Below are 25,559 nucleotides of genomic sequence, written 5' to 3'. Positions count from 1 at the left end.
AAGAAAGTAGGGCTCTCCCATGAGAGCCGGCAGGCAGGAGGGCTCGAGCAAGCCTTGGCATCAGAGCTCACCTCCGGCTGCAGGGAAGCTCTGACCGGAATCTGGACTCCTTGCCTCACCCTTGTTCCACTTCCAAATTTAAATGTGGGATAATGTTTATAGTAAATACAGGTCACCTCCATGTCTGGGAAGGAATTTCATCTCCATGCACTTCTGTGCTTTCAAGAGAGTTGAGTTTTATAGCAAGTCTTTTTTTCCCAAGCGGCTGGAAAGGGGGTTGTGTTTTAATAAACGAGTAATCAATGGGTAGCACCCACAGCTTGCTGTTAGTAGCATATAATTTTCCTACCTGTAACGTGCTCAAGGAGCTCTATTGACCATTTATGAACTCTGTGCATCACTGAGGAATCCGACTGTGCTGTGAAGTGCACCCGACTGCTGCAGAGACTGCAGGGAAGGCAAATGTACGAGGCCACGAATTAAAGGAAATCTCATGCCTGGGATTTGCACCAGGTCCTGGTTTTTTTGGGATCACACTGTTGGACCACAGTGAGAAAAGGGCTCCTGTGCTGTTTCAGCCTCTCCCAGAAGAAGCAGGACAGACAGCAATTTCATCATGGAAGTTTGCTTACATGGTCATCCCCACAGTGTGGTACTTTTCGATTGTGTTTGTAGAAATTTCCAGGCAGTGCTGTTGTGAATAATAACCAAACTGGGACAGAGATCTGGTTGTGAGCTACTGAAGAAAGCTTTTTCCTTCTGTGACAGAGGTTTTTATGCCCAGTTCAGATACAGAGTCCTCTGGACCAAATTTGGAAGGACAGAGCTATAGCAGGGGAAGGGTGTTCCCAGCTAACACCTTGATTAGAAAAATGATGCGATGATGGGAATCAGCTCTGGCTGATGTAGTGGTTGCTGGGAATGGGGCCATGCAGCTCCTTATGCGCTATTTTCCCTTTAAAGTGAAACTGCCTCCGTGCCTGGAGGTGCAGGAGTCTTTCTTCACCTGCTGCCCCCTGCACCTGAGCTCTGGAGCAATGGCCAGCACAGCTGGGCCATTGGCTCTGCAGGCTGATGAAAGAGGACAACAGCCCAGCCACGACTGGGAGTGGTGGGAAGGACTGGGAAACTCTCCTATCATCTGCTTTTTGCTGCTCAGTGCTGGGGAGCGGGAGGGAAAGCCGATGACAGGTCAGGCCTTTTACCTCGCTCCAGCTCCCGCTCCTTCCTGCAGACCATGTGTAACCTCAGCTTCTGCTTTTGTGTGCCCTTGGGAGAGGCACATTTCCTTCTCAGGCTCTCCTGGCTGCTGTGACTGTAAGAAGTCATTCCACAGCTGCCCACCTCGGTTTCCCCCATACAGAGAATTCTGCAGGATTAGTTAGCTCGTGCTTATCTCTCACCCCTCCCTAAAGGATGCTGAGCCTGAGGTCTATCCAGGGACTTCATTACCTGTAAAAGAGATCAAAAAAGGGCCTGGTTACAAAATTAGATTCCTGGTTAGTGGCTTCTGGTCTTTCCCATTTCTGGGACTGCAGTTTATTTCTGTTTGTGATTTCGAGCAAGTCTGGAGAATTTTGGCAGGTTTGGTGTCAGGAATTTCTAGTCTGAAGTCGTCTGCAAGAAAAGAGGATCTGAGTGTATTTTTGCCTTTTCATGACTGAAAGCTGCTGTAAGTCCCAGAAAGGTTTTTCCAACATTAAATAACATTTTGTGGCTTCTATTCTGAGGCATACTTAAAAGGCTTGGTTTTCCTAAGGTGCATAATAAGGTGAAAATTGTCTCCTATTACGATTTCTCAAGTTTAGCCTTCCTCCCAGTTAGTACCAGAACTGTCCCCCCTGCTCCTGAGCATTAAATTCAACTGCTTAGACTTATTAAAAACTCCAGGTTTAGCTTCCTCCTTCAACTGTAATTTTAGATCCTTGGTGGGTATAAACAGACACAAATACACAATGCAATTCTGCTGCCTGCCATTCCCTGGGAATAAGGCCCAAACATTTATTCCTTCTCTTCACCTCTGGAGCCTGCATTTCAGGTGCAGACACACACACTTGTGCAGACAAGGCACTGGGAGGGTTTTTGGAACTGCAAAACCTATAGCTTTCCTTCTACTGAGAAAATTGATCTGTAGTTCTATTGGTTAAATCTAGATATGAAATAAAATGCCCTTAACAGGAACTTTGCACAGACCTTGGATGGCATTTTTACGTGACAATTTGCAAGAATACAAAAGTCTGCAAATTAATGTCGTGACCCACCAGAAATGCTGGAAGTTTATCATTCCTTCTCCATGACTTTATGTATACAATGTTTGGAGGAGGAGGCTTTTTCTGAGTGGGTTGGGTTGTTTTTCTGTTTGTTTGGATTTTTTTTTTCTTATTTAAGAGAAGAATAATTATAACACCAAATGCTTCTGGAGTTAAAGGGGAAATCATCTCTGATAAGCCTGTCTAGAATGACTCAGCTCTGTGCTGGGGATTTGTGGTGCAAAAACATGGATATAAATGCGGTTTTCAGCCATTTCTCTAGGGATAGCTGCTTCCCACATGGCCCTGCAGGTCCTTACTCACAGCTGGCATCCCTCCACCCTGGCTGAGGGCCATGCTCAGCCCTCGGGGATGGGTGGGAGAAGCAGGAGGCTGTAGGAGCTGTGGACATGCTCACGTGTCAGTGCACATGGACGGACCCGCTTCAGCACAGCAGGTCTGTTTCTCTCACACAGCAAGCGAAGGATGTAGGATCTGGGATCAGCCATCACAGAATCAGCAAGGCACAGTGGCCCCATGTTCATGGGGCACCACCCCAAAAGCTGATTCCCCAGCTTGGCTCCTGCAGCTGGAGTTGCTGGCCACAAGAAGGCTGCAGTCAGTGGGCACTGCCCACCTCACATTACCATGGAATCATGGAATCACAGAACAGTTTGGGTTGGAAGGGACCTTAAAGCTCATTGCATTCCACCCCCCTGCCATGGGCAGGGACACCTTCCACTAGCCCAGGTTGCTCTAAGCCCCGTCCAACCTGACCCTGAACACTTCTAGGGATGGGGCAGCGACAGCTTCTCTGGGCAACCTGGGCCAGAGCCTCACAACCCTGACAGGGAAAAATTTCTTCCCAATATCCAGTCTAATCTACTCTCTGTCAGTTTTAAGTCATTCCCCCTTGTCCTGTGACTCGATGCTCTTGTAAATTGTCTCTCTCCATCTTTCTTTTAGCTCCCTCTGTACTGAGGGCTGCGATTAGCTTCTCTCCTCCAGGCTGAACAATCCAAATTCTCTCAGTCTTTCCTCACAGCAGAGCTGCTGCATCCCTCTGATCATCTTGGTGACCTCCTCTGGACTCACTCCAACAGGGTCATGTCCTTCCTGTGCTGGGGACCCCCAAGCTTTACCTTCTTCCCCTTGAGCTCTTGTTTAGCAGCTCTGCAGCCCCCAGTCCTTGCAGCCATACATGCACAAAGCAGCTGCTCAGAAATGTTTGGTCAAGGCTTTCTTTTCTCCTCCAGCATGAAAACTGGCTTTTAAACAAACTACTTCCCATGGAGAAATTTCCTTTTGCATGGATGTTCCCGGAGGAGGAGGGGATGCCCAAAAAGCTGAATTGCCTCTGGAGGATGGAAACATCTGATGATGTTTAAACAGAGGAAAATGACCCCAAACACATCCATTTTCACTGGATTTGAGTGCTTGAGTGTGTTTTCTCATGGCAATACTGTATGATTAATCTTAAGTGGTTTCCATGATTGGTAAGTCCTTTTCTTAAGGCCTCCTCCACACTGATTGCTCAGGGTGTGAATTCCCAATGTTATCATCCCTGCCCCTTCCCAACCCTTAAATCCCTCTTGGACAGGAGTCTGGGGGGATTGTCCACATCAGGCTGAATTTATAGGAAGCAGGCAAGAAAGGAGGGGGAATATTTTCACATTCCTTTGAAACGTACGTTTGGAAACTTTCCCTAGGAAGAAAAGTGCTTACGCAGCTTTAGTTGCTGTACATGTGCTTTGGATTGTGTGAAACCCTATCTGCTTTTCCTCAGCAGAGTCCAGATCCCCACAGGGGAGAGGCAGCCAGACCGGCAGACCTGGCATGGTGACTTGCTGCAGAACTCCTTCCACATTCCATAGGCAAGGAATGCCCCCACCGGCTGCATTTGTACGCCCAGGTGGGTGGGAGGAAGAGGAGGAGATGTTCCTTCTTGGGCTCAGGCCCAAAGAACCTGTGAAAACAAAATATTCAGGATATAAAGGCTTTGCTAGGAGAGGTGGAGGTAGATTCAAAATGCCTCAGACTTTTTGTCAGGAGATGATTCTTAAGGGTTAGAAGGTTCTGGATGCTGCTGGTGCAGCTGGATAGTCCCTGCCTGTGGCAGAGCATGCTTGGGATGAAAAACCCAGGGCAAAGCCCGCAGCAGCTCACAGGTACAGGAGGGCAGCACAGGACTGATCAAACACTCAGAGCTTGGTCTGATTCATCTCAGGTCTCCAGTTCAGCTCTGTCTATGTGTCGAAGGTCTCACCTCCTGTCCAGAAGTTTTTGGGGCTAAGTGCTCAGACAGCTTCCCTTGCTTTTCTTGGAATTGAGGGGATTCCCTCTTCTTCTGTGCACGTGTGTCTCCAAAGATTGCAGGCATGTGTGTGGCAGCCACACTGCCACTGTAGACACACTGTAGCAAAAAGGACACTTTTTTGTTGCTCCTGACAGGATCCCAGGGTGAAGCACCCTGGGTGAGAGGACAAAAAACCACTCCTGCTGGAATGGAAGTGTGGTGCTGGAGAGAGCAAGAGGCACAGCTTCCAGAAGATGACTGGGATAACACTATGGTTTCCACTGCTGCTGCCCGTGGAAATGTGTGTCCCCACAGGGGCTCGGCATGTGAGGAGGAGGAGACAGCTCCCTGAGAGGGGCTAAAGCAGGGGAAGCATTGAGAATGTGAACACCACAAAAACAAATCTGTTAATAATTACAGCCCAGCAGAGCTGCTGGCAGCCACTGCTTTTCAGGCTGGACCCTCACCCTAAACAGATATCCTGGGCACCTCTGGATTAGGGGTGAAAACTAGGCAGGGTCTGGTAAAACAGCAACTTGGGGGCAGCTTCCAGTCTCCTGAATCAGCATTTTGAACGCCAGACATGCTGAGTTACCCGCCTTCCTATCCCCCCCAGGCATGTGTGCGTATAGACAGCTATAAATACACATATAGCTCTGTGTTAGTACACACACTCCTGCCTCTGTGAAATGTCAGCCAAAAAATTATTCAAAGGTTGCTCAGCCTGGTTCAAATGCTGTTAGGCTTCAGAAATTACACCCCCCTCCAGGAATGGGCAAGAGCTGACACAAAGCAGCAATAACCAAAAATTTCCCAGCTGTTGTGTCTGGCCTTTTGAAAACAGGAATTTCTTGGTATGGAGCCCGAAACCTTACTCTTTCCATTCGGCATTGCCTGAGGGTGCTGGCATTAAAAGGATGTATGAGAAAGGATTTATTGTCAGCAAGGTGCTTGTAACAACAACATGGGTTTTTTTTTAAAGACCTGAGTATGGATGGACATCAGGAGGATAAGGGGGGTAACCATTGCTGGGTCTGTTTTTCCTCCCAAGGCTGTCTGCACAGAGATCCTCTTGCAAGGAAGCAATGCTCCAGAGCCCAATGGCCCTACAATACGAGGAGAGACAGCTCATAGCTCTTCGTGGTTTAGTCAAGTTGGCTGCAGTCAGGGATAGAGAAACAGATGCAGAACAGGATGATCTCAGGAGATCCCCAGGGAATGACAAGGTCTGATGTTCTGCTTGGCCTGTTTTACCTGAGTTTTCTCTGGGGACATTGATTCTCAAAGGCTGCTGGAACAAACCCTGGAGATGAATGCAGGAATAGTCTGCGATTCCCGTAGCTGCTGTCACAGTATGTGTAGATTATTCCTAGAAACTCATGACTGGCATGGGAATCAGGTTCACCAAGACCTGAATCTAGAGTGGAAGCTGTTCTCTTTCAGCTTCCTGGTGCGCAGGACCTGAGGAATTGCCATGAAAGTATCCCTGGCCAGGGCCACAGGAGCTGTCTGGAGCAGGGTGTTGGGACTAGATGCCCTTTAAGGTCACTTCCAACTCAAACCATTCTGGGTTTCTGTGAAGGAGCTTAAAATGCTCCACCGAGCCCCGGTCTGCCTTCCATAGGTCTTTGGTACATGACTTGATGAACTGAAGCTTCAAGTAAAACACTCAAAAGCCCAGGATGCTCCTGCAGGGGTTGATTCCATGGTATATCTCACCTTCAAAACACAGGGGCCCACAGCTTTCAAACCAACATGTTTCCTCCAGCTTATAACATTCCTGCAGCTATTCCTGGGGCAGTCGTAACCTTTTGACCTGGAAATGTTCTGTCCATGGCCTGTGACATTGTCCCTAGCTCCAAAGCTTGTGGGCAGTGTGTCTTCAGTGGCATGCTGCACAGATTTATGCTAAACCTCATGCTTGCTCTGAGAAAAGCAAATCTGTGGGAGCTCAGAGCTTTCCTCCTGTCAGCGTCCCCCAGACCATCCACATCTTCCCTCCATCTGACAACACAAACTACTTCAGTGCAGGCTTCTATTGTTCACAGAGCGCTTTGATGGTAGAAACCAAACTTTGTACTTGGAGTGCTAATTGGGTGCTATGCAAACTCTGATTTATAGCCATATTCTACTTTTTATTAATGCTGTGTGCGTAATCACGCCACTACAGTCAGATCCTTTCAGTTAGAACTCCACACATCAGGCTGAATGTTGGGATCTGTGCATTGTGATAACATTTTGAATAATCGGAATCTCAAACAGTCACACTGTCATTTCTTCTACCAAGTGTTACTTTGAAAGGTTTCTTTCAATATATATATGCACAAAGAAAGATCTGGTGCAAAACGCTTAGACTTGGTGAACATGTTAGTATAAGTGTGAAAAATGGCCCGGATGGAAATTTGGAAAAGACAAGCCATGAATTGCCTCATGGCTTTAACAAGGATCAGTTTGATTTTTTGGTAACAAATGCTGCAAACACTAAATCCTGGAAAAGACAGTTAAGAAGTGCCCAGTGCTTATTTTGGCTCTAAGAAACATGGGTGTTTTGAGGTGCAGAGCACCTGCAGCTCCTGTTGATCTCAGAAGGACACTACCTCCAGGATTTGGACAACAGACGATGGAAACAGTTAAACACGAATCATTCATCACATAAGCCAGCACTAAGCAAATGATCTCATATTTATTTATGTCCCCAGCCAAATTTGTACTCATTTCCTCTGTGAAAGGCAATAAATTGCCTCAGCAAGAGTCTTCAGCATCCAGTTTTGAGCAACACGACACCCACAGTCCCCAGGGCATTCCTTGTAGTCTGGAGAGGTCATAACTCCTGCAGCACAGTGGGCAGGGGGGGCTAACGTGGTGGCCTCTGCATCCCACCTTTTCCATTCCACCTTTTCCAAAGAACTAGTGGAGGCTCAGAACCACCAGCCTCTGCCTCCTTACGTGTCTCGAGACCATATTTGCCCGTGCCAAGTCTCTCAGATATCAAAGCCTGCGATATCTCCCTGGCCAGCCCTTTAACTTTGCTCTTACAGTAGGGGACCTGAAGGCCTGGGGTCATCGTTACCTCAGTGAAGTTGATCCATAAGTGAAATATAAAGATCTAATTCATAAATAGCAGTAAAAATTTTATCATTTGGCACAAGGTGTTAGCAAATCCGCTGAATGAATATAGAGCCTGTAATCAAGGCTTAAAATCATCTCCATCTCACCACAGTTCTGTTTCTGACCATTAGTAATTTGTACCTATGGCATGTGTGCAGTGCCCAATACTCACTTCTTTTTTAGCCATCCAAGAATTCATCTTGGACCTGGAAAGATTCACTAGTATATCCAATTCTAAGAGCAGTTGTTTTGTATTTTCAAGTTGATCAGTATTTCCTGTAACTGGTAGGGCTGTGTAAGAGGAGACACGCTTGGTAACATGATAATTATAGTTATATTCCATGATGTTTTATTTAAATTAACTTTTTTCCTTCTCCAGTCTAAGCAACATTACTGTGTAATTTTTATGATGTAGTCCTGTGGTTTCTAAATGAAGGGCCACAAAACCCTGCAGGCTGACTGTCCCAGGGCTGGTCCATGGGTTGCATCAGGCTGCTGATTCAAAGACAGCTCCCCACGAGCTGATATGAAGCCTTACATCCCACTGCCACAGGGCTTTACACAGTAGATGTGTACCCTGGGATGTGATGGGCCCTGTTGCTGTTTAATAGTTCCACACACACAAAAATTAAAGCAGATTTGGCAACAGTTTACCCACTACATTTTGTCCTCAAAGGGATACGGCTTTGTCAGTGTTTTGCAAGGAATTAACCCTAAGGCATGGCCCTGGAGAAAGAAGTACTTAATTGGTTCAGAAAGAGCTAAAACCTGCTCCCATAGCAATCAAAGGAGGTTTTGCCATTGTTTTATGAAGCTGGAAGGGATTCAGAGCATCCCGTGATGGCTGCTTTGGGTTATGGGACTTATGATTATGGTTTCTATTGCTGTTCTTTGAGTCGTGGTTTGTTCCAGGTGCTTAACATTCAGAATGTTGTGGGTTTGGTGTATGAAATAGAGACAAGCTGGGAAAATGGAGGGAAATGGGATGGGATGGGGACTCCAGGTGCACTTTCAGCCCGTGGGGTGCAAGGGATGTGTGGTACCTTTTATTTCCCCCGCTATGGAGCTAATCTGAAATTCTGAAGAGATCTTCCCTCTATAAAATGGCTTGTACTTAATACAGAAAGACTTTATAGTGGTACCAGGGATGGTTATGCTGGTGTCAACCCAACAGAGAGCCCTGAGACAAACATTCTTCCCTCTGGAGCTGCAGGTGTGGCAGAAGAGCATATGGTAACAACAGTCCTTTCTTGTAGGCAAGGAGTTGTCACAGTGCTTTCAGGAGCAGAGCCTGTCCATGCTTATCTCAGGAAAGCTACAGCACCCATCTGTGCAAATCCCTTTTGTACACCTTTTAGACAGGTGTCCACACATTTCACTAGAAATGTTCAGGTAACACTTTCCAACAACATGAGAGTCCAAAGGATGTTGTTAAAAACCACCCTGGCTGGAACTGGCTGATCTGGGAAATCTGGCACTGTGAAATTTGTGAGATTATTCCCACTGCCTACACATGTTAGAGTTGTCTGTATGTAAAGTGAATATTAATGTGCAAAACCCCCCATGTACTCACAATTTAAGGAGTCCAGGGGAGAATCATTGTCATTAACCAATTCATGAAACAAAGGACAGCAGGAACAATCTGCAGCAATTTGCCCCATCCCTGGAAGTGCTCAAGACCATGTTGGATGGAGCTCTAAGCGACCTGGTCTAGTGGAAGGTGGAACTGCCCATGGCAGGGAATTGGAATGAGATGAGCTTTAAGGTCCTTTCCAACCCAGACCATTCTCTGATTCTGTGGTGAATGAAAAGCAGGAATTCTCCCTAAATCTGCAGCACTGTCAAAACCTGCCTGTGAGGTTCAGTGTGGAAACAGCAGGAGAAGGTATCTTATCTCCAGATGTGTGGGGAGCTTATTGTAAGAACTGGACCTGGGTCTCCCAAGCTCCAGGCTCTGACTCAAATCACCACACAACTCCTGCCCTCTTCCTCCACTGCCATTGATCCGGAAAAAAGCTGTGGCCATAATCTGGTACTAAATCTCCTCAGATCAAATAGCTTTGCTCTCAACAAAATAATCCCATAGAATGACTTGGCTCTCAGCTGGGAGCAGGAGGAAGATCTGGGCACTGTATTACAGTCAGGGCACGGCACCAGGAAATTAAGCTTTATTGTGTGTGCTCTGGCAGCGGAAAGGATGTTTATGGCATGTGCCCCACCATCCCGCCTCTTAATTCCTAATCTTTTGCCCATCACAGTATGGCTGGGGAGCTTTATCTAATTTCTAGTCTTACTGTTGAGGGGAAAAAAAAAATTCTGGCTGTGAAATGTTCCTCCTTTCTGTTTTCAGGCTACCAGACGAGCTCTGCCCTGGAGTGAACGTGTCGGGTGGGGCACAAGCCAGAGGTACCAAAGGTAGGTTCATCACCAAAAGGGCTCCATCCTGAAACCCACTTTCCCCTGCTGCTGACAGTCACGAGGCCAAGACCACCACCATACCTCCTGTTTGGATCTCAGGGCAGGTTTGTGCATCACTGCTGCTGCCCAAACCCACACAGTAAGGGACAACAGAGTCGCCTTGAGACCAGCTTGTTTGCCACAGGCATGTTAATAAGACTATGGATTAGCAATGTGACCTTTAAAAGATGCATTATTGTATTTTTTTCCCTCGTAGTGGTAATGGAAGTCTGAAGCTGTGGCTTTGGTTCCTTTCAAATTTAAAGATTAGATACCAGATGAGAAGTCAAGAGATTTGGTGGCTGGTCTTTAACTGTACTGTAAATCTTTTTCCATTTCCTTTGGCCAAATCTGGGAGAAAAAAGCTGGAGTCGTGACCCAAAGCAAAATTCCCAACCACTGTCGAGTTGCTGACATACTTCTTTGCATCCGGGAAATCCTATTGCAGCGGTGAATTCCCAGATTTTATTTTAGGGTATTGTAATCCTGATAGGACCTGTCCTTAAGGACCTGTTCCCCAGAAATATTTGTGATTTTCAGATGTCAACAGTAGTGCTTACAGAACCTTCTGTTTTATTGCATCTGTGTTTGGGATGTATTTTGCTGAGCACGGCCTAAAGGAGGTGCAAAAATGTCAGACTGGTAATTTACAGCAAAAAATTATTCCTGAGAGGCTGTTCAGGAGAAAATGAGGAAAGGCTTTGAATATGTGAAGGTCCCAGCCAGCTAGAGACATCCACATTTTGGACACAGTGCAGATATCTAATAAAGCAAAATACAAGTCTCCATAACTCTAGAGCTTCAAGTGACACATTTTAATCGGAGCCCCAGGAACGAGGAGTTTGTGGTTCATTCCCACTCATTTAACACTTCTCAGCCTCTGTGTGAGCTTGAACTTGCAGTTCATTCAACATATTAACACTAAACATTGTTGAAGCCACCAGGTCTCTCTCCAATGTATTTCCTATCAAAACTATTTATTTTACAGGATCTCTCTGTTCCCAAACACATAGTTGTTTAAAATTTCCGGAAAACATTTGGTTGGGCGTGTTCAGAACTGGACCTTTGCTCACTGACAAGGTTCATGAACCTTCACAACTCTCTAGGTGAACTCAGCCTGACTTTCCCATGTATAACCAAATCCCAGTCCGGGTCAGTCTCTTTTGGTTTCATGTTTCACTACCGATGTTTTTTTACAGCTCAGGTTTTAAAGACCCAAGCCTGGGACGGATGCAGGGCTCCCATAAACACACAGAACAGCCATGGTTATAGTTGTGCATCTCATTTGTCGTGTCTGATGCTGGAATGTATTTTCCTGTAGCAAAATCCTGAAGTAACTGTGATGTGAATTAGTAGCAAAGCAGGAATAGAAGGGGAGTGTTTACTGTTCATATGTTAAAATAATTCCACCAAAGTTTGATTTATTCCAAACCTCTGTTTGGTTTAAGGCATTGAAAGTTTGCAAAAATACAAAATGGTGAGGGAGGCAGCTTGGTTTGTTCTGGAATGACCACAAAAGGGCAAAGACATTGTCTAGAAATATACACTATAATGCACAGTATGTCAAGCCTGCCAAAAAGTCTGAATTAGAGAATTCTCTCATGCTGTTTCCTTGGAAGAGCCCAAAGAGGCGGTGCTTTCTGTCACCGAGCGTGAGTCAACCCTCAGAGGAGGATGCTCAGATGGAAAACAGATCGAAGGAGAGCTCTGCGGGCTGTGCTGCTGCAGGTCCTGTCCCTTGAAGTGAAAAGCAGAGGAAGGGAGGAAAAGTGAGATTGGTAACAGATGATGTGATGGCAGTGTCAATCACGGTGGAATTCCATCCTGGCCCTGTGTTACAGCAGAGATGAGAGCGCTGCTCCACCGAAGGCTGCGTCAGCACTTTGTTTAGCTTATACACAGGTTCATTATCAGCCCTTTGGGCTGGGGCTGACTCTTCTAGGAGTTACCATGGCAGCAGTTCTTTCAGCTTGTGTATAGTTCAAGAGTTGTTTAACCTCTCACCCCTGCAGCCTCAGTCCCAGCTTATCCCGTCACAGTACAGTTTTCTTGGGGGGACTGGGGTTGTAAGTCTGAAATCCAGGCTCTACAGTAAAGACAGGGGGTTGTGAAGAGCTCCCCCATCCTTGGAAAACACCTGTGCCCTGAGTTGGTCCTTAGGCTGAAAGTCCCTTGGTGGCTGAGAGAGTTGGGACTGTTCAGCTTGGAGAAGAGAAGCTCTGGGGTGACCTTAAGGGTGCCAGTGCCTAAAGGGCCTTCAAGAGAGATGGAGACAGACTTTGGACAAGGGCATGGAGTGGCAGGACAAGGGGGAATGGTTTCCCACTGCCAGAGGACAGGGTTGGATTGAATATTGGAAAGAAATTCCTCCCTGTGAGGGTGGGGAGGCCCTGGCACAGGTTGCCCAGAGAAGCTGTGGCTGCCCCACCCCTGGAAGTGTTCAAGGCCAGGTTGGACGGGGCTTGGAGCAACCTGGGCTAGTGGAAGGTGTCCCTGCCCGTGACAAGGGAGTAGAACGAGGTGGGCTTTAAAGTTCCTTTGAACTCAACCATTCTGTGATTCCCTAATATTTTGGGACAGTTCCCAGCTAGTTGGAATATGAACACCCCGTGTACCAAGGACAGTGATTTACAATTGTAAGCAGAGGAATTGTCCTACCTAATCAGTTACTGCCTGTCAGAAAAGCTGGAATAAATATGTCTTCTTATCCAATTCTGCTGTGAAGTAAAATGCAATGGCTTAAACCCCCCTATCTTTGTCACAGGGCGTGGCTGCAGCCACCTTACCTGAAGGGTGATGGCACATTAACCCTTGATAACTCCATCAGACCAAGCTGAGAGAACGAGCAGCAATAACTTGTCAGAATGAGCTGCTGTTCTCCCAGAAGCTCTGGTGTTCCTTAGGTAGGAAAGTTCAGCACCACCGGCTGTGGTGTGAAGCCTCTTGCTTAAATCAGTCTGTATTCCTGGAGTTTGGATAGTGGTAAATATGTGACCAGTTCCTAAAACGTCTCCTGGGACTCATATACCAGGAAGCCTGACTTCTCTGTCAGACAGACTGGCAGAAATGTTAGAATTAGTAGGCACTTGGATGAAACTGATAGACTGGGGAGGAGTTACTCTGGCATTTGTAGGGAGAAATCACGCCTCTCAAATCTATTACAACTATTTGAAGTGTCACACAACCCTTTACTAAGGCTGACAGTGAGAAGGCTTTTAACAAGACCCCTCCCCAGGAGGGAAAGACTCTTCATCAATTACAAACTTGTAATAATAGCAAACAAAGGACACGAGGAAATACTTGGATTTTACAGAAGAGTGTTTTATGAACACTCAGGGAAAGTGATCATGTTTGCTAATAATACTTAATTATTTAGAGCTAAAGCTGACTGCAGAGAGATGTAGAAGGATCTCCTGGTGCCGGGGGGATAGTGAGGAAAATGGCAGATGAGATTGGATTTAGCCAAATGTAAGGTAAAGCACACAGGAGAAAGGGACCCCAGCCACAAGCACATCCAGTTATCACAGCTGCACAGAGTTTACTATGGATCAGCCTCTACAAACATCAGCTTAGTGTTCACTAGAGACCAAAAGGTAGGACTTATCACAGACAAATAACAAACAGCACAGAAAACACTCTCTGTGATTATATAAATCCCTGGGGTAGGGATTCTGTGTGCAGTCCTATTCATCTTTCTCATGAAGGACATAGGGGAAAGCTGTGGAGGAGGAAAACAAGCAAAGGAATAACTGCCCTGAAGGGATATGAGAGAGGGCTTTCAATCACGCAAGGCATGGAGAATACAACATCAAAAGTCCTTGTCAGGGACTGAAAGAGGAAGAGGATTCAAGTTGGCCAAAGGGACATTGTGCATGGAATCAGCAAACAACCTCTGCTAAAAGGCAGGTGGTGAAAAGCTAAGGGCACTGCTGCCTTTTTGTGCACAGCTGCAGGATGGAAGAGACTGCCCAGGAGCAGGTGTGTGAACCTGGGCTGGTTTATAAATCTATCCACATCTTGGTGGGAATCTGCCATTCTGGTAAAGGAGCTTTGGGTTTCAGTACTTACTTTTGATTTACAAAACAAAAACCAGGTAAGGTTATCTACCCTTGTTCTCAGTGCAACAGTTTAAACTCTCAGCTGAGATCCTAGTGGGAAACTTGTCCTGAGAAGTCCTAAAATCTGGTGATGCCACAAACTGAGAAGGGTTGTTCATAGAATAGTAAGTGAAACATCTCTAGTGACCAGTCTCACTATGAAAGTCCAACAAGGCAAGCAGTAGATCTTGGAAGGAGATCTGGCCAGATAGAAGAGTACTTGATGATAAGGGAGAGGCTTTGGGATGTAGTGGGGTGGAAGTACTAATGAAACACAGAACCAGAGGAAAGGGCTGTCTTTCTGCTAGGATTTGAGCTATTTTTGTGCTGCGTCACCCACACCAATGTTCACAGCAGCTCAGCTGTGTCCTTGTACATCTCCAAAGTCTGTCACATAGGTACTGTTTTACAGAGATTTTCTAGATTAATGGAGGAGTTTAGCTTTTCCAAAGAAAAACGTACACAATTTCACCACAAATGTCCAAAGCCCTGAAATCTAAGGTTGAATGACCAGGAGTGAGGGGCTTTGTTTCCAGTGAGCAGGTGCTGCAAAGGAAAGACACCCAAATGATGAGCTAAGCTGGAGCACTGGAACTGCAGCAGGAAGGTGTCCAGTGATTGTTGGAGAACGGCTTGTCTTGGTCACTGCCCAGGATGATTGCATGTTAAAGCTATTGCTCTTACCAGATATCCAGCACGCACTGCGAGTCCGTGGCCAAAATCAATTAGGAGCGATCACATCACACCACAGAAGGCAAAGACACTGTCAGTCTTTCATTGAGCAACAGAACTGCTCATGAGCTCACTGAGGATGTAACAGGAACAGCAACGGGTGAAGAGTTCAGGGCAGATTATTTGTGCGTCGGGTTTCCTCCCGTTCAGTCTGTTTGCAAATGGACCTTGACTTTCCCCAATACATCCATAACTCACAACTGCTTGGGAACTAATTTTGGTGGCACACCTCATTTGAGAAGGCTCCGTTTCAGCCTTCTGATACCTGAAAAATGGGCTGGTTTTTAATGACTCTTAACTGAGGGGGTTCCAAGGGGGCCTGTATTGTGATGGAGATGTTTTGTGTAATCAGTGTGGTGGGATGCAGAGGGACCCATCAGCCAAGTGCCATGAGCAGGACCTCTCCACTGCTTTCTTTTAAGCTCAGTGCTTTTGCCCCTGACTTTGGCCCCCACAACCACGTGCAAAGCCCGATGCCACTCCCAGAGTGCCTTGTCATTGACTCCTGTAGGTTTTTGTTAGTGCCAGACCTCCTCACTCCTGTCTGTGATATCACAGCTGGCTTTCATATAAATGGATACTGAGGTCACATGTTCAGGCCCCAGGTCTGAAAGCACTGAGGTCAAAACCTGTTTCAGTCAGGAGAAATAGAGCAGAAAGTAATTTGGCCCTACTCAGAGACAAGGGAGAGGAGGGGATGAGCTGGGCAAGAGCCCACATGTGCTTGAGCAGAGAGCTCTGATGTTTCACAGACGTGGGGAGGAATGCTCCGGGAGATGGAAGGCGCAGCCCAGGCTGCAGGAGCTGTTACAGTTCTCACTTCAGAATAAAAGCTCACCACATGCTCATGCAGAAGCCCTTTCTCCCAAAGCCTGCCCCAGTTATCCCACAGGATAGCACTCTCCTTGGCCCATGTAGCTGGGACCCACAATGCTGAGAGGTAACACCTGGGACAAACAAAGCCAGAGGCTCCTGGCACAGGCAGTGCTGGCAGCTTCTGCTGGTGCTCCAGGGAAATTACAGAGTAGTCACAGCCACCTTTGCACTTTCCAGTGTGTCACAGCTTGGGGTCATTTTTGGTGATAGTCTGGTTACATTTGAAGAGGTCTAATTATCCCTTCCTGTGATGTGAAGGACCAGCAGACTGTGGGCAGGCTATAGAGAGTTCAGGGTCACCCTGACCCAAGGCCTGAGTCAGACTGCCCAGAAAGTGTCCATCTCCGTGGGCAATGGGTTTGTGATTGCCCTGGCCCAGCCCTGGAGGCAAGTAGGGCCTGGAGAGGCAGATGGCCAAACACAACACACCTGAGACACTTTTTGAGGCAGCCTGGAAGAGCAGGAATGTGTCTGAGGACACCTGCCCTGGCTGCTAACTGGGGAGTTGATTGAGCTGTGTCAGGTCCAGTTCTCCCCAACATCTCTGCTCCACCATCCACTTAGGCAGCTCTTGTTAAAGGGTGAGAGCTGCACTCTGATCCTTGGATCTGGCCTGTCCCCAGGAGCAGAGGGAAGAAATAGCTGTCCCCAGTGACACAGCCATGAGCAACAGTACAGGTGTTACTGGGATGTTCTAGGAAGCTGCAAAATATAGCAGGTATTTATTGTTTGACAGTGCTGGTTTTCCTTCTGTTGATATACAGGTATTGCAGCTTTTCTGCCATCCTGCTTGCAGGGGTCTGCCAGCCAGGGTCTTTAGTCTGACACAGAATTGTTGGTAACCAAGGGACAGATGTCCTAGTTGGGCACTGGGGTGGTATAATGAGGTGTAACAAAGGACTGGAAATCATAATTTTACTGTGAGTAAAAAAAAAAAAAGCTATTTTGGTAGGTTGCACAAGAGCTCAGAGGTGTTTGGTAGACTAAGATGTCTTGGAGCAGCTGAACCTGACCCCAAAGAAAGTTTGAATGGTGAGACTGAAGCATGCAGACAGGTATGGCTGCTTTAGGGGGTCTGTCTGTGCCTCTTTTAGCCTGTACAGTGAGACAAAGTTGGTGTGTGACTGTGCATGGTGCAGCTTTCCCATGTCCTCTGTGCAGAGGTGCAGAGTTGGCCCAATGTAGGTGAGGTATAAGTGCCAAGGAAGTGGAGTAAACACCAGTGAAAAGGTCTGGCTGCTGTGGCAGATGTTAATGACTGCCAGCCACTGGGAGATGGGAATGTTTTCTGAAAGGGAAAGTCCTCAGCGAGATTTAATAGCAAATAAAAGGAGCCCTTGAGAACTCCCAAATCCTGCAGAGCTGTAAGGTCAGGGTGAGAGAAAAGCAAGTTCTTGTATATTGGGGTGACAAATCAGATATAAGGATGTGGAAGAAGTTGCTCATACTGGCAAACCCTTCAAGGGCATGTAGATTGCTCAAGCTCTCTTTAAAAAAAATAAGTTCTGGGGGTTTTGTGTGGATTTTTTTTTTTTAAAGCATCCCAGCTGTTTTTGCAGGGAGTTTCTCTGTCAGGAAGTAATGAGATCTTGCTGCCTGATTGATAAAACATGCACAGTCAGGAGGTTTCATCTGTTGTGGTCTTCAGAACATCACTGTGCTCTGTAATATATATATTTTTTTAAAAATTACTCTGCTGACTCATGCTCTGCTCTCTGGAAGCTGCAGCCTTCTTGGCAACCCCCTTCCTTCCCACCTTCCACCCCTGGCATTTTTTTTTTCTTGACAGTTATTTTTCAAGTTTTTGGGTTTTTTTTTAAAATCAAAATACATCCAAAAGAGTAGAGGTTGCTGAAGGCAGTGTTTTGTCTCCTCTAATCCTATTGGGAACAGATGGGAGACTACAGAAAATCATGCCAGCATGCCTGGAAAAAATGCTCCAATATCTATAGCTGCCCGTGTTCTGTTGTACTGCACACACATCTAACCATGTGCAAGGCAGACCTGAAGGTTATTTTCCCAAATTACTCTTGTAAAGTGGCTTGAAAAGAGTTAGGGTGAGAGTTGTGAACGTTTCAAAACTACGTTTATTTCAAAGCTTTCTGGAAAACAATAAAACTTAAAACATTTAATTGCTGTTTTTCCTAAACAATAGTATTTCGGAGTGGTTTTACCTATCGGACTGATGTTTTTACTTGGGATGTATTTAAAAAGATGTAGGCTAATCTGTTTTAATAGTTGCTAAATCAAGACTTCTGATATTTTTTTGCTTTGAAAGGGGTTTTTTCCCTCTTTCTTGTGGTCTCAGTGCGAGCTAATGTGGAAAGTGCTTTGAGCATCCATGGAACGTGGTTTGCTCAGAGGAGAGAAGAGTTTCAGAACCGAGTTGTGTTTCCAGTGTCCTCATATCCATCATCTCTTTTCAGCCTGGTCTTCCCTATCTGTTCTAGTCATTGACTGCTGTTTCCAAACCAGCAAATTCCTTGGTGGTCAGGAATTCCTGGTCTGACTTAGTGGCTTTGGGCCTCTCAGCTGAGAAGCAGCAGGGTGGGTAAGGGGCAGGGGACCACACGTGACTCTTAATCCACCAAACATTAATAATGTGACATGTTCATTTTTAAAAAGCATCTAAAATCCTGAGAAAACCACAGTAATACCTAACTTACCCTTGTAAGAAGTGTGGCCAGCAGGGCAGGTTGAGGGAGGGGATTCTCCCCCTCTGCTGCACTCAGGTGAGACCCCACCTACAGTGCTGCCTCAGGCTCTGGGGCTCCCAACATAACAGGGACGTGGAGCTGCTGGAGTGAGTCCAGAGGAGGCCAGGGAGATGCTCCAGGTGCTGGAGCCCCTCTGCTCTGGAAACAGGCTGGGAGAGCTGGGGGTGTTCACCTGGAGAAAAGAAGGCTCCAGGGAGACTTTGGACCCCCTTCTAGGGCCTAAAGGGGCTCCAAGAGAGCTGGAGAGGGACTTTGGGCAAGGGCCTGGAGTGACAGGACAAGGGGGAATGGCTTCCCACTGCCAGAGGGCAGGGTTGGATTGGATATTGGAAAGGAGTTCTTGGCTGTGGGAGTGGTGAGGCCCTGGCACAGGTTGCCCAGAGAAGTTCTTGCCCCATCCCTGGAAGTGTTCAAGGCCAGGTTGGATGGGGCTTGGAGCAACCTGGGCTAGTGGAAGGTGTCCCTGCCCATGGCAGGGGGGGAAAACTGGATGATCTTTAAGGTCTCTTCCAACCAAAACCAGTCTATGATTCCATGATTTTACCAGGATTACTTTACCCTTTTTGGGATTTTTCTTATGCTCCTCACCTAGTTGCTCCTTAGTATCCAATACTTGATGACAGTTTCAAGCTGATCTCCCCACCTTTACAATTCCTTTTTCAGTTCATTGCTGTTGTCACTGTGATTATTGTTGTTATAACAGCAATTGTTATTTTCATAATCAGAATGACAAACCATCTGGGTATATTTTGGCTTTTGTGACTGTAGTTCAGAAGGCTGAGTTAAAAGCATAACATGTATTGGGAATTGGAGGAGGATGATGATATAATCCTATGTTTTTCCCAGGAGTAGCAAGTCAAATGTGAGTAAGTGTTGGCTGCTCTCCTACTGTTACTAAGCTTTTCTGTATCTGTTGCATACCTGGCCATACTTTTAAGTTTCCCCTTCTCTTTGCCATCTCAGTAATGGAACTAGTTGAGATTGAGGAGCTTTTCTTTTAACAGGAAAGTTTGTCCTCAGTGTTGCAGGGAAAGCCATTAAAAATACAAATGCAAATTAGTCATACTTATTTGTGTGATTAGACTGACTAATCAATGTCTATAAAGCCTGGCGTTGCCAATAAAAGTCCTTCAGACTTTTTTCCTTCTAATAATGGCTGGAGACTCTGTTAATCCAGTAAAATCTGTTCAACTCAAACTTCTTCTTGCTCACTTGACTCTTGTGGGTTTGTTCTGTTACAAGTGTGAGGAGCCCACGAATTTGGCTGGAAAGAAGAAAGTGATGCTCTCCACAGCATTTTGGGGAGTCAAGTACCAGCCTGTCTATTGATGAGCCTGTTGCAGGTGTTCACACCTGCTCTTTGGTGCTGTAATTTGCCTCTGTTCAGTTCTTGAAATTCTCCCTTACTTAGGACCTGAGAATTACAGGATATGGAGGGAGTGGTTGTATTTCTTGTAGGATGCTCAGTGTAGATCAATTTGTCTCTTAGTGCAACTAAAGTAATGAGGGCAGGGTGAGTTTAGAGGGTTTTTGGGGGAAGCTTCTTGGAAGTGTTTTGTATTTTTTTATTCTTTTTCTGTAGTAGTTGAGATTTGTGGTGTTATATAGACCTATTTGGCTGTTGTCCCCACCTCCTTCTGCTTGGGTTGTTGACAAAATTCCCATCCTAACAGAAAGAAGGAGAATTGACAAGAAGTGACTGACTGAAGCTGTATCTCCTGCCTTGTCTCAGGGGGGCTTCTTGTGAGAAACTGGGAAGCAAAAGAAAGTGAGCCAGAACTGCAGTTTACCACCTGATCATCTGTAAACTAATCAGCTGTATTTTTCCAGTTAAAAAAGGGTTGGATAGCTGAGATTCTGGCCCTGGATCTCTCGTGTCTAGAGCAGCAACAACCAACCCCCTCCAGCACTGGCTTGCCCGGGAAATGGCACACTTGTTTAGTTTCAGGCTTTTCCAGCCAAGGAGCAGCCATGAGCTTGGGCTCTCTCTGTACCAAACAGGTGGCTGCTTACACCATTTGTAAGGAACTGGATTTGTGGGACACTGAAATGCACCGAGAGAGAGCAGAAACACCTCTAAACGTCTGTCCTCCCTTCAGAGACTGTGCCTTTTCAGGTCTTTACTGGAGACAGAAGCACAGGAGGACTGCAAGATCTCTGTCCATTTCCCCAAAATTCAGGTGCACCAAGCCCACGTGTTGGGACTCTGATGCTCTGCAGTCACAGCCTCTCGGGAAAGTCCCCACTTTTCCAGGACCTGGAGCACTTGCCTTGTGCCTGCTTGCTGGGACGTGAGTGTTTGAGGGCAGACACCATATTGTTTTGTTCTGCTTCGTACAATACTTGGCAAAGAGGAAAGAGAAGGGCGTCTTGGCTCTCTACCAGGTCTCCAAAGTGCTAAAATATTACTAACCTGGTAATAAATCTCAAATTTTTGTTATTGTCTGACACTCCACAGCTTATTTTGGCTCTGGGAATCTGCAAATTTGGACCAAAAAAGTGTAAAAACTTGTCAAAGTGGAGCAAATGAGAGCACCCAGCTCCAGCCTGTTTAGCAAGACACAACTATGAATCACTGCTCCTTGGTGAGAAGAACACAGGATTTCCTGGAACCAAATTCAAGCCCTGATGGAGCTGTTTGATCTTCAATTGATGTTTTGTTTTTGTTTTCTACACAGTAATAACATCATTTTAAGCTATAAATGGACCCTTTTCCCTTGCCCTTGAAGTGACATTAACATTAATTAGTTAATAACATGAATTAATTAGTGCCTACGCATAATTAAAGGGGCCATAATTGTTTTATTTGCTGTGCTCTTTCTAGTCCTATGTTCGTGTTAATAGTCTCTCAATATCCAGTTCTCCTTGTTTCCCCTCAGGATCAGCTCTCCTTAAAGCCTGGTACAACACCTGTGCCTGGGATGGAATGAAATACAACCCTGGAGCTCACCTGGGATGAGATATGCAAAATAATTACTCTTGGATGACAAAGAGGAGCCCTGAGGGCTGTGTTCACAAAAGGATGCCTTGTTTCTCTTGAAGATTGGATCCCTGCCTGCCCTGCTCCCCACTGTTATCCTGGGCTGGGAATTTCAGAGCTGAGTTTATGGCCTGAAACTTGTGACAATTGCTTTGTCAGATTTGGTGGCCAAATAAATGGTTTGTCCAATTAATTACTGAGATCGCGCTGATGGGGCTGTGGACAGTTCGTGGTGAAAAGTTTATGTGCACATTTTGAGCTGCTAAAAGAGGACATTTCAGATGTCCTCAAATAAAAAAGAACGTATTCTTTGAGGGAGAGTCTCCTGGTAGACAAGCAGGGAAGAAACAAAAGCCAAGCTTGCCCAGGAGTGCCTGTCCTCTTTCTGGGAAGACAGTTTAATGCTTAGCGTGGGATCCTTGTGCCTGGCTCTTGCCTCTTCCCTCTGTGGCCTGTGGCCTGTTGACACATGTCTCAAGTCAGATGCCATTGTTTGTCCTTTGAACTGAGTTTCAGTACCTGGGAGTAGCAATGAATGAGATGTGCTGCACAAACAAGTGAAGTAACAGCCAGGAGTATCTCCCTCTGCCACATCCCTTTACCAGACTTGTAATAGAGAAGAGCAGTGCTGAAGCAGAGTGAATATAAAAACCTACTCCATGTGTTACAGCATCTCTTAGTACCTTACCCAACACGTAAAATTCTTCCCCCCAGACTGAATAGAAACCTGACAAATTCAAGGGAGGAAAAATAATCTGTTGGTTTCCTTTATTGAGATGGTAAAAGTGCCTTGGTGGTTCCATATTGCTCTGTGTGTTCTGGGGACAAAGGCTTGTCATTCCTGTGACACTCTTGGCCAGTCTGGGCCACTCCTGGCATGTATCACGTGTGCAGTCTGACCAGGGTGACTGGGCAGCCTAGGAATGTTCAGATATATTTTTAAAAATGTGACTCCATCAGGTTTTCATCAGATCCCTGTTCTTTCTTCACTGTGTGCTTGCCCCCTTAATGTGGGCCTGATTTAATTTCCACCAAAGCCTTCCAAAGTTCCTTCCAGCAGGTGGTCCAGGTCAGGATCCTGGCTGTGTCCAGGTAGCATGGGAAAACACTGACTAGGACTGATAAACTGCACATAGATGAGGCTGATTCCAAAAACCTCCATCTGGCTCCTCCTTTGAAGCAAAAGATCTGTAACCTGTTCAAATGCTGTGTAAGACTGCTGGGTGCCCTCACTTAATAGCAGCATGTGGCTGAGATCTCGTGAGTGCCTGACTGCAGGTGATTCTGAAAAGGATTTCTGGTATTCAAGGGTGATGTGTTGGGTCTTGTTTGTGGTTTTGTTTGTGTCAGCCCTTGTCAACTTCTTCGTATAACACAAGAAGAACTATTTACCTTAAATAAGTCCAGGCTGAAAAATATAAATTAAAATTTTCATTTCCTTTCTCTGAATTACCATCTCTTCTTTCTTTCTCCTGCTGTCCCTGCAGTGGAACTACTTGAGGTTCTTTCCTGGCTGTAGCCTCTATTTTCAGACTTACAGAAAAATGTGGATGGTTTTGCTTTGTGATGTGCATTTGGGGTGTATATTTTGGGATCGTTCTCCTTTTCTGTGTTCAAGTGTGATCTGATTCTAGTGCTGTGAGTGATGGGCTAAACCAGAGCTCCCTTCTCCCTTGCTGCCAGTCTCCAAAGGATTTGTTACACCCAAGTGAACTGCATGTCAGACCAATCCGAGCAGTGCAAACAGGAACAACTCCTTCCTTCCCATTTCTAGTATGTCTCCCCTGGTCCTTTATAATCCCAGATCTTTGGAAGCTTTGTTAAATGCAGTGCACACCCCCCACCGGCAGCTGGCCGAGACAAACATCTGGACTGAGCTTGCACAGCTGTCCACTGGGTCTTTTTTGTTGTTGCTTTCTTGGAGTAGGTTGTGGTTTTTTTGTATATGCTCTAAGAATTGACAGGCTGAAAGAAGTGAAACGTGGCTGGCTGTCACCGTGGGTGATTTGTGTGGTCCTTGGTGGGACTGCAGGGAGCCCAAGGAGTGAAGTCCTTCCTCCCACTGAAAGATCCAGCCACTGCTCCAGGGCATGCAGCCCTCCAGGGCTGTTTGGGTGGGATTGGTGAGGGGGCTGCACTGGGACAGCGCCCGGCGGGGCTGTGCGGGGGAGCACTGAGAGGTTCCTGGGACCAGAGGAAGTCTGGGATAGCGAGGAGGCAGCAGGGCAGCAGTCCAAGCAGCTTTGAGACTCTGCCAACTCCTAGCAATGGAAGTCTTGCTGATAGGTGGCTATCAGCCCATCCTGCCCGGGGTCAGCTTCCCGTAGGCAGGAGTCCTCCTTCCTGCTCATGGCCTCAAGCACACCCTGCTCCCAGGAGAGCTGATTGCAGCTTGGCCCTTGAGTAGAGATTACTCCAACATCAGCTGGAGTCATGATCTCATTCCCAAATACTTTTCCACAACCTTGAGATGCTTTTAGCAGGTAAGGGAGAGCTGGCAACTGTCATGATTTGCAAAACAAAAAGACTCCTCTGTCCTGTTTAGCTACTTCCAGTTTGTTTGACTTGGAGCTCCCTGTGGGCTTCACAAACCATGTCAGCATCTCTGAGTCTTCATCCTGGCTTTGAACCCACCCTGTGAAATGCTGATGCTGGCTTTGCTACCTGAGTGTGGGATCAGGACAACCAGAAGGGTCAATGCACTGAAGGCGTTCTGGACAGCTTCCACAGCCCCAGAGGTCCAAAGGCCACTGACTCACCTCTGTGTGTGGGATGGAAGAGCCTTGGAGGGGATTGAAGAGCTGTCTGTTTGGGGTGGATTTTCTGCTCCTGTCTCACAGATCTGTCGGAAGATGTACTGAGTCTCTTGAGCAGGGGTTGTGACCTCTGTCCTCTGTAAAAGGTGTCTGTGTTGCCAGGAGTCAATGTGGACTTGACCTCTGATTGTGAGCCCTTGAATGCAGAAGTCCTGGGAGCTGCACAGCAGATACCAATACCTGTTCTTAGCTGCTGTTCTTCCTCCTCCCCCTCACGCCCTCTCTGCTCTAGAGAAACCAGCCTGAGGCCATGAGCCAGCTGTGAATATTAACAGAAGCCCATCAGCAGGAGGTGCATTCCCTGCTGTGCACAAGGCTGGATGACCGGAGTGGTTTGGTCCCAGCCACAGGCTCTGCAGTGGTCTATGCATGATGCTTTGTATCAGGTGAGACAGTGCTACTGTTTGGCCTGGTGAGAGCAGATCCCCTATTCCTCAGCCAAGAGGGCATGGAAAATCACATCCTCACCTATCCCCTGGTGTCTAATGAAAGCTTCCCAGTAGCTCACGTGGGCTGTGAGGAGTTTTACAGGAGCCCCAGGTGACGCTCAGTGCTTCGTGTGTGTCCCTGGTGGGCAGCGCTGACCCAGCCAGCTGTGACCCCTCCACTGTGTGTGAGGGGTGTCTGCTACAGGGACCTGGGGGGGCTGTTCCAGCCTCTGGCTGGGAAGAACCTCTCCTGTTCATCACTGCGGAAAATATGAGCTTTGCTTCCTGAAAGCAATATTTTGCTGCTCTCTGGGGAGAGCTGAACGTGAAGGGCTGCTGACAAGTATGAGTGGTGATATTACCGCCCTCCTCCTCCTGTGGCTGTGGACAGGGCTCGAGTTTGGACAAAAGAAAGGAGGATGGGCCTTATCCTCACGTTTTCTGAACTGGCCCACTGTGAGGCTGGGGAGATGTGGCTGCTCCCCCTTTGTCCAACCCAGTTGTCAAATATTATTACCTCAGGTCGCCTTCAAAAGCAGCACATCATTCCTGTGGAGCTCACTGGCCTTAGCCAAGCACAGCTGAAAGTGCCTGAGCTACCACTGGGCTGAGGGTGCATCTGTTCCTAACAATGTTGTCTTAGAGAGCCCCCTTCCAAGTGACTCTGGACCAAGCTAAAGGTACAACCATCTCTGCTGCCTTCCCTGGAGGCACTTGTAACCACAGAGGCACTGGAGACAAGGGACTTCCATTTCCATCCACAGCCACTATTAGGTGAGACCTTGTGCAAGAGCACATGAAGA

At 46.8% G+C, this 25,559-nt stretch overlaps 1 long non-coding RNA gene across 1 annotated transcript; it reads right to left on the bottom strand.

The window, feature by feature from the left end:
* Positions 1–324: 324 nt before the first annotated feature.
* On the bottom strand, positions 325–2,723 carry LOC120323260. Its single transcript, XR_005563567.1, has 3 exons — positions 2,690–2,723; positions 1,206–1,452; positions 325–447 (listed from the first exon to the last, which is right to left on the bottom strand). It is a non-coding gene; the product is annotated as an uncharacterized LOC120323260 (long non-coding RNA).
* Between the last annotated feature and the right edge of the window lie 22,836 nt (positions 2,724–25,559).

The sequence above is a fragment of the Pipra filicauda genome, unplaced genomic scaffold, assembly GCF_003945595.2.
Source record: "Pipra filicauda isolate LSUMZ 115617 unplaced genomic scaffold, ASM394559v2 scaffold21_size4447388_pilon, whole genome shotgun sequence".
Taxonomy (NCBI): domain Eukaryota; kingdom Metazoa; phylum Chordata; class Aves; order Passeriformes; family Pipridae; genus Pipra; species Pipra filicauda.
The sequence above is the reverse complement of the archived record's forward strand: the minus strand, read 5'-3'. Positions and strand labels throughout refer to the sequence as shown.